The sequence below is a fragment of the Numida meleagris genome, chromosome 5, assembly GCF_002078875.1.
Source record: "Numida meleagris isolate 19003 breed g44 Domestic line chromosome 5, NumMel1.0, whole genome shotgun sequence".
Taxonomy (NCBI): Eukaryota; Metazoa; Chordata; class Aves; order Galliformes; family Numididae; genus Numida; species Numida meleagris.
Window position 1 is genome coordinate 11,145,892 of NC_034413.1, and position 13,674 is coordinate 11,159,565.

The following is a 13,674-nucleotide window of genomic DNA, read 5'->3' on the forward strand; positions in this document are numbered from 1 at the left end:
TCCTGGTTATAGCAGATATGAGCACAGTGCATGAGGAAGCAGCAAGCAGCACGGGTATCTGCAAGCTCTTCTACCTCCAGGGCAGAATTAAGCGTTTATTTTAGTAGATTGTTCTTTGGTTTTGTTTTTTTTTTACTGCTGAATTGATGATTTTAGCAACCAGTCTCTGAACGGTAATTTCTGCTGCTTCCAAGAGCTGTATTTATTACCTATGCTGTGTAAACATAACACCCTTTGCTCTAGGGAATGACCTAGCAGAGGATGCCATGTTTCTCCAGTACAAGAACTCCAAGTCTAACACCTTTACAAATGCTTTACAGGTCAGACACATAGAGGTTAGTGACAGCAAAGGGCTCTCTGCTCCCTCTCCTTCCACATAGCTCAGCAGATGGACTGCGCTGAGTGGACAAGGAGAAGTGGGTTACCACAGACAGGCTTTCAAAGGTGACAACTCTGCAAGTACCAAGATACGTTGAAGACATGGCAAAAGGCTGCACTGTGCTGAGTTTGAGAACTATTAACATATCAGGGTAATATAAAAAGCTTCCACACACTATTCTGCCAGCAGCCATAATGCGGGCCACAAGGACCTGCACTTCTCTTTCCCTGCTCCCCAGGAGTTATCATCTCTGGCTAGAAGCATTCACTAGGATCATGAAAACACTGCGTTGTCAACTTCTCTGCTTCAGTTTCCCTGCTGAAAAGAGGAGATGAGCACACTGGATGACTTCCAATTCGTCTTTTTAAAAAGCATTTTCTGAGTGTTATTTGCGTGAATAAAATACCTAGCATGACCAACGTGACTAAATAAGCATAGAAAAAAAGATAAAAGCAAAACTCAGTTAATTTCTTGGGTTACATTCAAAAAATGTCCAATACAGGCTCTTAGCTGAAAAATCATAACTTTCACTTAAATAGCATGAAGAGATATTGACCACCTGCTGCCAAAGGATGCCAGGACATTGCTCTCTGTGCAGGCCAAAAATTGAAACCATCATACTTCCACTGCAGACAAGTAACAGCACAATCACCAGTGTGGCTGTGAATCTCCAGAGTCCTCCACTTTTGCTGCAGCCCCAGGGCTAGCAAGAGCATGAGGTTCCGCACAAGCTGTCTGTTTGCAGCACTGCCTGGGTTGCCTTGATACAGTGGGATGAACAAAGAAGCCAGCAGCCACGTTTGTCATTATCTGTGCTCACCAGCACCCACCCTCCATCTCTACCATATCAGCTGGGCAGCATCCTAACAAAGGGAGAAGTCTTCCCCTTGTTCCTGCCACATGCTCACCTCATCTTCAATTCCCAAACATTGATAGAAAGGATTAAAGAGAGTGCTACTTAAAACAAAATGGATATAGGATTCAAAACCAATTACCAAAGTATAATCTTGCTCAGATGAGCGTGCTAAGAATAATTACTATCCACAAGATGAATGTTTGTTGAAGATGCATTACAGAAGACAGTGTAATTAAACATCACAACCAATCCTAATTTATTTACCAAACAATTCACATTTAAAAGCTCACCTGAACGTGTTTGGGCAAAAACCACTCGGGAATTTTTGTGGCACTCAAAAGTTTGCGGAACAGTAAAAATAGGAAAATAAAAAATAGCAGGAGAAATAATCAACTCATCACCACTAAAAAAAGAGGGGGGACAATAGAGTCCTGCTCCTGACATTATTTACCCTTTAAGAAGCATCCTTTGATAGAATTGAAAGGATCTTTGATGTCAGCATGTGCTTGGTCCAAACAAAAGTGCAAACTGACGCAGAACAAGAGGGGGCACCGTGCCAGGTACATATTTTTGAAAGGCTGTCTGTAGTGTCTGTGGGGTGAAGGAAGACAGCAAATGCAGCCTCTGTCACTATACCCCAAAAGCTCCCTCACTTCTCCAGTCTTCCCTTATCCTCACAGCTCCCACAGGGAGAGTTTATACCAAAGATAGGTGTGACAGAGCCATGATCAAATCAAGGATACCTTTACTCTTCTGCATTCATACTGTTCCATTCTCAGGTTGAAGCTGTTTGCAGAAAAAAAATAAAAGGCATTCTTTATCTTGGCTGCTCTGCAGTTTGGAGGACAACATGACAGGCTGGACAAGTGGGCCCACGAGAACCTAATGAGGTTCAACAAGGCCAAGTGCAGGGTGCTGCACTTGGGCCAGGGCCATCCCAGGTATTTATACAACCTGGGGGAAGAAATACTTGAAAGCAGCCCTGCGGAGAGGGACTTGGGGGTCCTGGTGGACGAGAAGCTGGACATGAACCAGCAGTGTGCGCTGGCAGCCCGGAAGGCCAACTATGTTCTGGGCTGCATTAAAAGAGGAGTGGTCAGCAGGGAGAGGGAGGTGGTGGTCCCCCTCTACTCGGCTCTTGTGAGGCCCCATGTGGAGTACTGTGTCCAGGCCTGGGGCCCCCAGCACAAGAAGGACATGGAGCTCTTGGAAAGAGTTCAGAGGAGGGTGACCAAGATGATCAGAGGGCTGGAGCATCTCTCTTATGAGGAAAGGTTGAGGGAACTGGGCTTGTTTAGTTTGGAGAAGAGAAGGCTCTGGGGAGACCTCATTGTGGCCTTCCAATACTTGATGGGAGCGTATAAACAGGAGGGGGATCGATTGTTTGTGAGGGTAGACAGCGATAGGACAAGGGGGAATGGTTTTAAGCTGAGACAGGGGAGCTTTAGGTTAGATATTAGAAGGAAGTTTTTCACACAGAGGGTGGTGACACACTGGAACAGGTTGCCCAGGGAGGTTGTGGACGCCCCGACCCTGGAGGCATTCAAGGCCAGGCTGGACGTGGCTCTGGGCAGCCTGGTCTAGTGGTTGGCGACCCTGCACTTAGCAGGGAGGTTGAGACTCGATGATCTTTGAGGTCCTTTTCAACCCAGGCCATTCTATGATTCTATGATAATGCCCCACCTGGCAAGCAATCCAAAAGGTGGCCCACAACCAAGTGCCACGTGCCACGAGCCCTGCAGCCCAGCTCCAGAAGAACACCACTAAGGTCTCCCCTTGCCATGTGTCCCCGAAGCACTACTTATGCCCTGACTCTCCATGGCTGCTCTTTGAGAACTTTGAGGTTTTCACAGAAGCATGTTGCCCTGATTCTTGAGGACTATCGCACTGCTGAGCAAGTGATCTGGAATCCAGAGAAGGACCTTTGGCAACAAAAGAAGATGCAGAACCCTACCTTCCCAATGACTGCATTCTCAGGCAACATCATGTGTACTTCTGGAGAAACTCTGAGCCTCCAAAGATAAGAACAACTCTTCTCTGTTTGTCTCATTACTATTTCATAAACACACATTCTGTCTCTAGCAGTCATTTTTCAGGTATTTGTAAGATGTGAGTACAAATGCTTGGAAGGGAGATAGTATTAGCGTTAATCAAATATTCCCATGCAAGAAATGTACTGACCCCCAAAATGAGAATATCAGAACAGAATGTTAATGAAATTAACTGATTTATAAAAATACAATTAACAGCTGATTGGGGTAAATATCTACTCCATTCTTTAAATAAAGTTTTAATCTGCCTTCTTCCTTATTAAAAAAAGTATGCTTTAAAATGTGTAGGCCAGATGTATTTTAATGGATATTCTCTGTGCATATTAGAAATGGTTGTATATAAACTGAAAGATTTTCAAAATGACCTATCTAATACAGATAACCAATTAAGCTGAAGACCAACTCTCTTTGAGTTTAAGTATACAACTCAAACAATCTCAATCAAAATACCCTAAGATTTCTTTTATCTGGTTTTGCCCTGAAGCATTTTTCTTCTTTAAGTACATTTACCTTGCCCCCAGGTCATTTCCACAGCAGCATCTTCCTTCCAGCCAACCAATCTCATTACAGAAACTATCCCATGTAGTCTCTCCAGCCAACCACATAACTTGAACAATAAGCTCTGAATGCTAAATATGCAAAGAGCTCTTCCTGTTGACAATCTGTGAAAGAATCAGAGGCCGTCCCTTCAAATCTGAGAGAGTAGGAAAGCATGAAAACCTTGCAGACATTAGCTAAAAGAATAACACTTTACTGCCCCTAACTTGGGCTCTGGAGAGGTAGTTTGGGGCTTTTTATAACAAATGCTTTTGATGAGCCAATGTTTAATGTTGTATTGAGAAAAAAAACAGTTATGGATAAACTTTGTCCATTAGAGACCTGTGAAAGTTCTAGAAGTTACATCTAATTCCTGCTGAAGTCAGTCACAAAACTCTCTATTTGTAAAAATTGGATACAAAAACTGGAACTAGAAAAGGGAAATTTTAGGCTGAATGTCAGTACAATCCCATAACTTGCAGAATCACCAACAGTTCTGCCTGGAGATTCTTCATCAAGATGTCTTGATGGACAAAAAAAAAGTAAAATTGAAACATCACATTCCTGTCAGATAGAACATCTAGATAGCACAAGTTTGGGCCTGCTCTGGCATTTCAGCCATGGAAACATCTCCCAGGTTAGGTAACAGAAATGTCATTGCTCAAACATAACAAAACCTATCAGGGCACATAGCACCTATGCAGCAAAAAGAGGGCATAAGCGTGCAAAGAAGAGGCCATTACCTGCAGAGTAATTTGTCAAAGTGGTCTCTCATTTGGGCCCTCCCTTAGCAGACAGCAGCAGGCACATGAGCCCCAGGCTCACTTGCATGCCACAGCAATCAGCTACGGACACCACACCATCATTTGTGTTATTTCAACATGAATGAAAGCGAGGGACATCTCACAATTTGCTCTGTAAAAAGACTCTGGTGGAATAAAGCCATATTTGCAGAACGTAAACAGGGATTTCATAGCGCCAAGTCTTCATTTTTATCACATCAGATAGCTCTTTCTTTCTAAGGGGAACTCTGAGGAAGGATAACTAAAGGTTGTTAAGACTTGCTGTAGCTTCGAGTTTATGATGGCAAGCCATTTTTTTTTTCTAAACTACTTGCAACAAATGTTGCTAGGCAGAAAAAGCCAATATAAACACTTGTAAATGCTCTACTGAGAGGCAGAAAGGGAAGAGGTACACCCTGCTGAAAGGACTAGATGAAGTTTTGATTTTAAAACCCTATAAACAACGTAAGTATTTAATGGCAGGGAAACAGAGGCGGCTTTTTCTCTGTACTGCATAAGGATCTACAGTCCAATATAAATATAGTCCATGCCTTATTTTGTCCAGTATGCATCCTACACTGCTCCTGAAAACGCATTACAAAAGTGAATAATACACTTAAAATAAAATACCCTAGTCCAGGAAGAGAGATTAGAACATCCGCGCAAAGGGCAGAGAGCTCTTTTAAAGTAACTAATAATATAAGAAAACATAAGCCGGTTGTTCTGAAATTGCAGAGCCTTTTTTTTTTTTTTTTTTGCACCAGAATGGTCAGACCTGCAAAGACCGTGCCTTTTTGAAAAGTGTTTCAGTTCCCTTTGTAGAAAGGATGCATGCTTTGTCTGCACACACACACACACACACTCTCCATCTTAGCAAATAAAATCCACTACCAGGAATCTACTACTCACCATCTCCTACTTCAGTCCAGAACCAAGGAATAAAGTCATGGGATGTGAATGTTTTTTATCTTGCTCCCCTTGAACCATATTTTCTTTTAAAGGAGAAGCTATCAAAGAAGGGTCTGAGCACTTCATCTAATTGTCACGAGCAGTACAGTGCCTTTAACCCTATAGCTGCCCCTATCCCTGCCAAGATAACCAGGAACATCATCTAAAGGAGCCTTCTTTTTGCAATGTTGGTACAGCATCCTCAGCCCTGCAATGTACTAAGCATCTTCGTATTTATTATCTTTGCTCCTAGCTGGTGACAAAGTGATTGGGTCATTTTGCAGTTTGATAGCAGTTTCCAAGTGACAGAAAGCCTGATGAAGGCTGCACCTAGTTTGCAGATGCACCCACCTGATAAAGAGACACACAAGCACCAAAGTAGTAAAAACAAATGGATGCATCTACAATGATTGGAGCAAGTGGACTTTGGCTCCTCTGTTCACCCTTGGGGCTGGATGCATCTGAGGTACCTGCAAAATACAGCTGTTACTTCACAGCTTATCCAGATAGCTGCTTCCAGATGAACTTACTTATTTTTATTTGAGATTACCCAGAGTACAGCTCCATGTTTTCAGAAGGCTATTTGCTCCAAGGAAAACTCCAGTGTCAAAAGAATTCACTAAACCTTATCTTAACATAGTATTATCTCAATCTGCATGTAATTCATCACTCACTATTTACACCTCATTATACAGAGTGACTACAGAAAGCAAAGCAACAGTCTGCTCCAGTCAACCAGGTCGTATGAGGACTCTCTTTTTAGTAAGATTCCTTCCACCCTAGCACCACGAGCTAAAGAAATCTCTGTCCAGATGGCCTGCGTTCACCACTTCCCCTAGTGTTATATCTGTAAGTCTTGCATTGCCTAAATGTACAAAGACAGCAGCATTTTGGTTTAAACACCGATTCTGCCACAGCTTCATGCCTCTTAAAGAAAGTAAAGCTAGATTCAGAACTGTTTGAAATATATTTCACATCCTGAAAACACTTTTTTACTCTTCGAACAGCGATTTAGACAACACACTTCTGGCTTGAGCACAATTGCTCTGACAGTACTTACATGTTTCTAGCATTACTCCAGCACCAGCTGGCTGACTTTTGCCCACTATGATCTCCATTGTATAATTAGGTGGGTAAGAGGTCAAAGAGGCCAGATCACAGTTTTTCATGCTATGAAGGCACCAGACTTGTACAAGCTATCAAAGTGCACATCTGCATTGCAATACTTTGCATGTTGATGGGATCTAAATTGGAGCTAACACATTGCAGGGAGCATGGCCTTAGTCTCAAGTTAACACTTGTTACTGCAAACCATTCAATTTCCATATCACCTTCACTATCCCCTTTGAATAATATTCTCATGGGAACATTTCAAGACAAGGTAGGATGGATCACAGGATGCAAAAACGCACTGAAATTATTCAAACTCTCAGCTCCCTCCATAGTCAGCTTCTACTATGAAGCCTGCGTGATTTTCCTCCCATGGTGGTAGGCTCTCATATCATAGGACCACAAAAGTAGAACAGTGAAGGCTCTCTTAACTCTTCCTCCCCAGTCCCAAAGGCAAGACTAACCAGAATGAGGCATTTACTCTGAAAAGCTATAATCTTTTAAAATCTTCCAAAATTGAGACTTTCCACTTGCAAAACAATCCATGATCAGCTTTAAGGAAGATTTTCCTAACGTTCAATTCGTCTCCACACTGCAGCAAATTACCCAGTAACTGGAGAACAGATTTTTGGGAGGGAGAGGTCAAATGGTCATGCTACATATATTTACAGGGCTGTTGTAAGAATAATGCATCAAACCTTTTTGTTCCTTTGCCTGAACCTGGCACCTCCTTAAACATTAGCTCCACTTACAAGATACTGCCACTGCACCCTTCATAGGTATAAGATGATATAATTTACCAGCAGAGAAGGCATGTAGCAGCACCTCATAGCTGTCTACCAGTCCCGAGTCCTAAGACTTGCATATTTCTTCAGCTGTACTCTCTTGCCTCTAGAAGAGCTCGCACAGATTATGCACTATTGGAGAAAGAAATCCCTGCCTGAGCTCTGTAGTATAGCATCTGCACCCAGAAGCCTTGGCACCCATCCAACCAGCATCTCTTACCAGCTTCTCCCGAGGCCCAGATTTCCACCAGTCTGTTTCAGGAGAAGTTTCACAGGCCAACCATCTGATACAAAATGGCACGCTTCCTTTCATTATCTTTACAGGGCCTGACAAAGTCTGGAAAAGCGTCTTGAAAGGCTCAGTCTTATTCGAATTTGGATCCTATGTTAGTGGCCTATGTCTAAATACATATTTCCTTTCTTCAGGTTACATATTCACTGTGCAATCACCAGCAGTTCACAGATTTTTGACAGCTCTTCTAAGTTTCCCTGAGGAGCATTTGCAGCGTTTGAACCTTACTTCTCCATTTTGCATCATCAATGACAGTGAATCATTTTGCAATAATCCTTGAAAAACGTACATATAGAAGCAATTCATGAGCCTTTTCCCAATACGTAGGCACTCTGGAACAGCCCTTGTTTGAACATCAGGAAGAATATACACAAAACATACCTACAACTCACATAACTAAAGCGAAGACCAGGACCAAGACAGTTCTTTCTCAAACTAGAAGACTGTCTTGCTCATAGCCCAGATATCTGGGATATTCCACCGGGGCAAGCAATGCTCTGTAGAGTTTTACGGATAGATAAACTTCACAAAAGGCAGACATGTTACGAGCCTGGGTGGCTTGTTCCTGCAGCCCCTTCCTACTGCTTCTGGAATCAGAGGCGTGGGAAAGTAGTTTTTTTGGACTAGTCACATAGCTGGAGCCAGAACTGGCCTTCTGACAAGATTTTTTTGTGCGTGCACCTACTCTCAAGATCCCTGACAGATTTTCTCTAAGAGTAGAGGCAAAAATTCAGGCATATAAAATGAATTCAGTGTAGTTCTGACTTCAAGCAGCCCTGAAGTGCATTCTCAGATTTGTTACACAGAATCACAAGCATTCAGCCTTTAAGATTCTAACCAGATTTTTTTCTGGATCATTTGCCCACAGTGAAGAGCTCCAGAGAAAAAGCAGCAAGAGAAAGATAAAGGTTAAAAACACACTCCAAAACAGTCACAATACATTTTTCCTTGTCCTAAAGAGACAGAGACCCTGGGCCAAATTCCAAAGGGGAATCAAGCACAACTCAGCTTTCCTTGCCCTTTCACCTACACAAGTTTCTTTACTCTCACAGAATCCTGAACTAACATTACATTCCAATATGTCATTAACAATATTCCCATTCTACCCAGGCATATACAACACTCTGTGGACTTACATTCATTACAGACGGTATCTTGAACATTTTAAAGACAGAATTGTCTTTAAAGCAATAAAGAGCAGAGAACAACGTATCTCCTCTCTAAACACTTTCCAAGCAGAGGTCTGGAAAATCTTCATACACTGGACTGTAGCCACCATCCTTGCTTGTGTGGGCCACACATCACTGCACACCTTTCTGACCAGGCACAAACAACAGATGGTTTTTATAAGAGATGCATGTGCTGCCCACACTCAAGATGGAAAGAGCAACTGGCTAGAATCCCACAATCATTCCACACAGCAGTCATGCCTGCTCCCTTGGCACCTTATGCCAGCACAAAAAGAAGAGGCTCCACACCTCTGAGTTTCCGAGAGAGCACAAGGCGCACATAACATTTAGATTCATGAGATTAAGACCGCTTTATGCAACGCTTCTAAAGGGAAATCCCATGTCTCGCAGTCTTGTTTGCAATTTCCTTAGCTTTAGAATTATTCATTGCATGAAGAAAGAGGAAAACAAGGGGAAAAAAAACTTACACCGCAGCAGTTTTTCAGGAAACTTCTAAGTCATCACATTAAATTCAGTGAAACCATTCAACCCATTTGCCCCAGAATCAGCTTTTTCCCAGAACTCCTGCAATATGTCAAGTGGCTGGGAGAGTCGGTCACCTGGCCCATGAATTACAGCTACGCAAGGAGAAGACGTTCCCTTTATTAAGTTTGATAGTGGTTCTGCACTACCGGCTTTCTAATTCACATCTATCCATCCCAATCAGGCATAAAACTCTGGTCCCTCGAACCATACCTTCCCAGCAGCCTGACCACTGCACTGTAGTCAAATTCCCTTCTTCCTCCCACAAAGGCACCTTATGCTAACTTTAGAGAAGTACTTTCCGAGATCAATGATAATTGACTGATTAAGTATGCCTAGTGCTGCCAGAATGTGAGCTGATTGTGTAATAGTGCTAATTAGTAACTGCCAGAGCTCATTCCAATTATTAACCTTTATGAATGTCATTTTTAAAGATAAGAGTTTGCAACACAGCCTACTGCAGCATTTGTAATGATTTTTGTCACACAGACGAGAGGAAACAGTGACCACTGACGCTGAGATAAAGGTAGCACAAGAAAAAAGCCCTAGGAATAAATGATTTTACCCTTGCCTCCTGGAAATTATACCAGGATTTGACAACAGAAATGTGGAGTGTCTGTACTGACCACGTTACACAGTGAGCCATAAGACAAGATATCAACTTCTCACATGGTGAGAATAACACTCCTCTGCCCCATCACAAGGTGGTGGTGGCACAAACCACCCCCTACTTCCTCAGAGGCAGATGGTCCACCACAGACCCCCTGCCATGAGCTCTTCTCAAAAACAACAAAGTTGGTCTTGGTTTGTTTCCTGTGCCTTGCACAAAATAGAAAACATGCTCTTGTGGGTACAAAGCTAAATGTGCTGTGTTAACTCCACATTCCTCATAGACATCTCTTTCACTTTTATTGGTTACAGATAATAGAACCAATGGGATTTTAATCTTCCATGGGACATTTATTCTCTACTTTGCTAGAGGCACACTGAATGATGTACCATGGTCCAGTGCTTACTCTGTATTTTTAACTACTCCATGGCAATAAAAGATTGTATCTGAAACTGTACGTTTTAACGGATGATCTTCCTGCCTTGGCTCTCAGCCATGCTTACAGCTACAAGTAACCCAAGGAAAGTACATGCCCTCTCACATGTTGGCTTTACAGTGACCTGTGTCTGGGGCACATCAAGGTCTACAGCGTGCTTGCGATCCCTGAAGTAATTGCCTGAGACTCATGAATATATCATGGCTTGCTGAAGTCATCAGAAAACTCATACGTGCTCTAGAGCTGAACTGTGTGACCACTGTACAGTTGTCCTGCTCCCACACCAGGCCCCACGGCCTGAACTCTGTGTGCAGATAACTCTTCCCCACGCTGTTTTGACTTCTGCTTTGAATCTGCTGCTCTTCTCACTCCAGGGACAACAGTCAATCACAATCAACAAAGAAGCTTCTTTTTAAGAGCAAAGCACTGCTATTTCTAGCATTTCTGAGAAAGAGAAGCAAGAAGTTAAACACTAAGTGCATTTCTCTTTCTATGGGACTAATTACTCCTTGAGAGCTTCAGACTTGAAGTCTTGACCCCATGTTCTAGCCATGGATTGCTCTTCCCTTCTCCATAGCTCTTCAGGTAGCTTTTGAACCTTCCAGGGCTTGTACTGACTTGTGCCACCAGATTCCTCTGCACTGGAGATTATAGATGGCACTAGTCCTGCCCTACTTGGACAACAATGACTTAGCTCAGAGCACCTCCAGGTGTGCTAGTTCACACCAAGACAATGGGCTGCAAAGAGGCACAGCTGAGCTGCATGCATCCATTCAGCCCAATCAATTCTGCTGTCAAGCACCTCACCCCTGGCAGTAGATACCGACAGCTGCAAATATACACATCATAAATGCACCAAATCTCACTCAGGAAAATTCACAGTACCCATCTCACCACCAGGCAAAACTACTACCTGATTTTGGGTAATACTTGGCATTAACAACAGCCCAGCCTTCTTCCTTTAACCAGTCTCTTATTATCATTTTCCTCACACATCCTCTGAGCTAGACTACAAGATACATACAAGAAAATTTAACTCCCCTTTTACAGATCTCAAGATTTATGGGGCTATGTCTCTGAACTATTACCATGCAGCACCATATCTTCATCTCTGATCAGACCTGCACAATACCGAATGACCAGCTTCTTGTTGGACTCAGGCACCTGAGCAGGAAGTTCAGGGATAAATGGAAACAAGCAACTTCTAGTATTTACAGAGGCAGTTCTCTAAGGTAACTGGCCCTAATATTCCACTTATAGAGTTGTCTCAAATCTTTTACAGTTTTTATTCTGAAGCAGAAATACTACATGTAAAAATGCACTAGCATCCCATGATCTAGCATTTTATAGGAGCTTTTTATAGGAACTTTCATTTTTTACTTCTTGGTCAGGCTTACACTGTTAAAAGGTCAACTAACAGATTGTTACAGATGACGAAAATATGATAAATAGATAAATCAAAGGCTAACTTCCATTCTGGGAAAATGTAGCCCTTTGTAAATATTGCTCAGAGAAGTGACTGTTTGATATTGTATACTTATTAACTTCATTAGAATCCTAATGAGTGGAACATGGAGATAATGAGAGACAGACCAGATTAAAAGAAAGATGGAAATATTTCTTGAACCTTTTTTTTAAAACAATGTTTCTCTATCCTTCAGATTATTTATAGCCATTATAAACTGGCAGTGCATTAGGGGAAAAAAAACAACATAATAAAACACCAATATAAACAGACACAACCCGTGTTAAAGCACTAAATTCTACCAGCCACTGTACAAAGCATCAAAGATTTATATGACTTGGTTCGAAGCCTAATTGGAAGGAAAAGAAAAGTCAGGGGAGGAGGGAAAGGGGAACAGAAAGGAAAAGAACAGTTGACTCAAAGAGAAACAAATCATGTACAATGACGTACAGCTTGGGCTTAGTGTGGGGAACCTGCATCCCCCAGCAACCATGAGGTGGCATCAACACCGAAAGGATGCACTGCGAGTACCTGCTAGTTCCTGATCTAGCCCTGAGTGTCTGAAGAGCAAGGGGAAGTGTAGCTGTGACTCAGAAAGTTCCCTAAAGTCTTTGCATGTAATACAATTCTTGACAGATTTTTGCTTCTAGCAACCTGTCTAGACTCCACTTGAACCCATGTGAACTTTAGCTTCCAAAATATCCTCCAGCAAGGAGATCCATAGATCAAGTACATGTTGCTGTAAGAACAAAAGTCTTCCACTTGTCCTGAGCTTAAGTCTGATGCTCCTTTATTCTTCACACAGACATAGAATGGCTGAGATTGAAAGGGATGTCTAGAGCTCAGCTGGTCCAACCCCTCCCTGCTCAAGAAGTGCAACCTACCAAGTCAGGTTTACCATCACCATGTCTAGACAGCTTTGGAACATCTCTAAGAATGGAGGCTCCTCTGGACAACCTCTGACAGTTGTCAGTCACTCCCACACTAAGAAGCGTTTCCTGATATTCAGGAAGACAGGACCTCTTGTTTTTCAGTTTGTGTTCATTGTCTTTTGTCCTACCACCATGCACAACTGAAGAGAGTCTTTCTCCATCTACACTGTATGCTCCCTTCAAATTTTTGCACATAAGATGAGATCCTCCTGAGCCTTCTCTTTCCCAGGCTGAACAGCCCAAGGTCGTTCAGCCTTTTCTCAAGTAAGAGATGCTTCCTCCCTTACTTTACTAGAGATCCTATCCACACAACCTAATTTTATAAGATTTGTATGATTTTCTTTTCTGGGCATCTCTTTTCAATCTTTCTGTGTCCTACCAGATCTGATCTAGTATGAAAGTTCTTACATGATTTATTATGAAAGTCTTTATGTTGCAATTAACTATTTGTATAAGTGAATTCAATGTGTAGTTTTCATTAATATTGGCACAAATCCACGTTAAATGTATTGGCTACTAATCTGTGCCAATGAAAATCCTCAACATGGTAAAAAGCGATCAGAAACAGACATTAGTAAGGCCCAAACAAATTCATCTCCAAGTGTGGCTTCCTGCAAAAAAAGTTTTGCAGTCGGCATCCAAATCTAATTAGTATGTAGGATGAGATAACTCAACAAAAGGAGCAGCTCTCTAATGAGAGCAATGGAATTGCTGTTCCAAATGATAAAGAAGAGATGGAATAGCCAATTCCTGTTAACAGATGCAACTCTGCTGATGCA

At 42.3% G+C, this 13,674-nt stretch overlaps 1 protein-coding gene across 3 annotated transcripts in view; it reads right to left on the reverse strand.

Moving 5' to 3' along the window:
• Positions 1 to 13,674, reverse strand: part of SORCS3 (sortilin related VPS10 domain containing receptor 3) — a 278,287-nt gene that overhangs the window by 165,579 nt on the left and 99,034 nt on the right. The gene's annotated exons all lie outside the window — the stretch shown is intronic.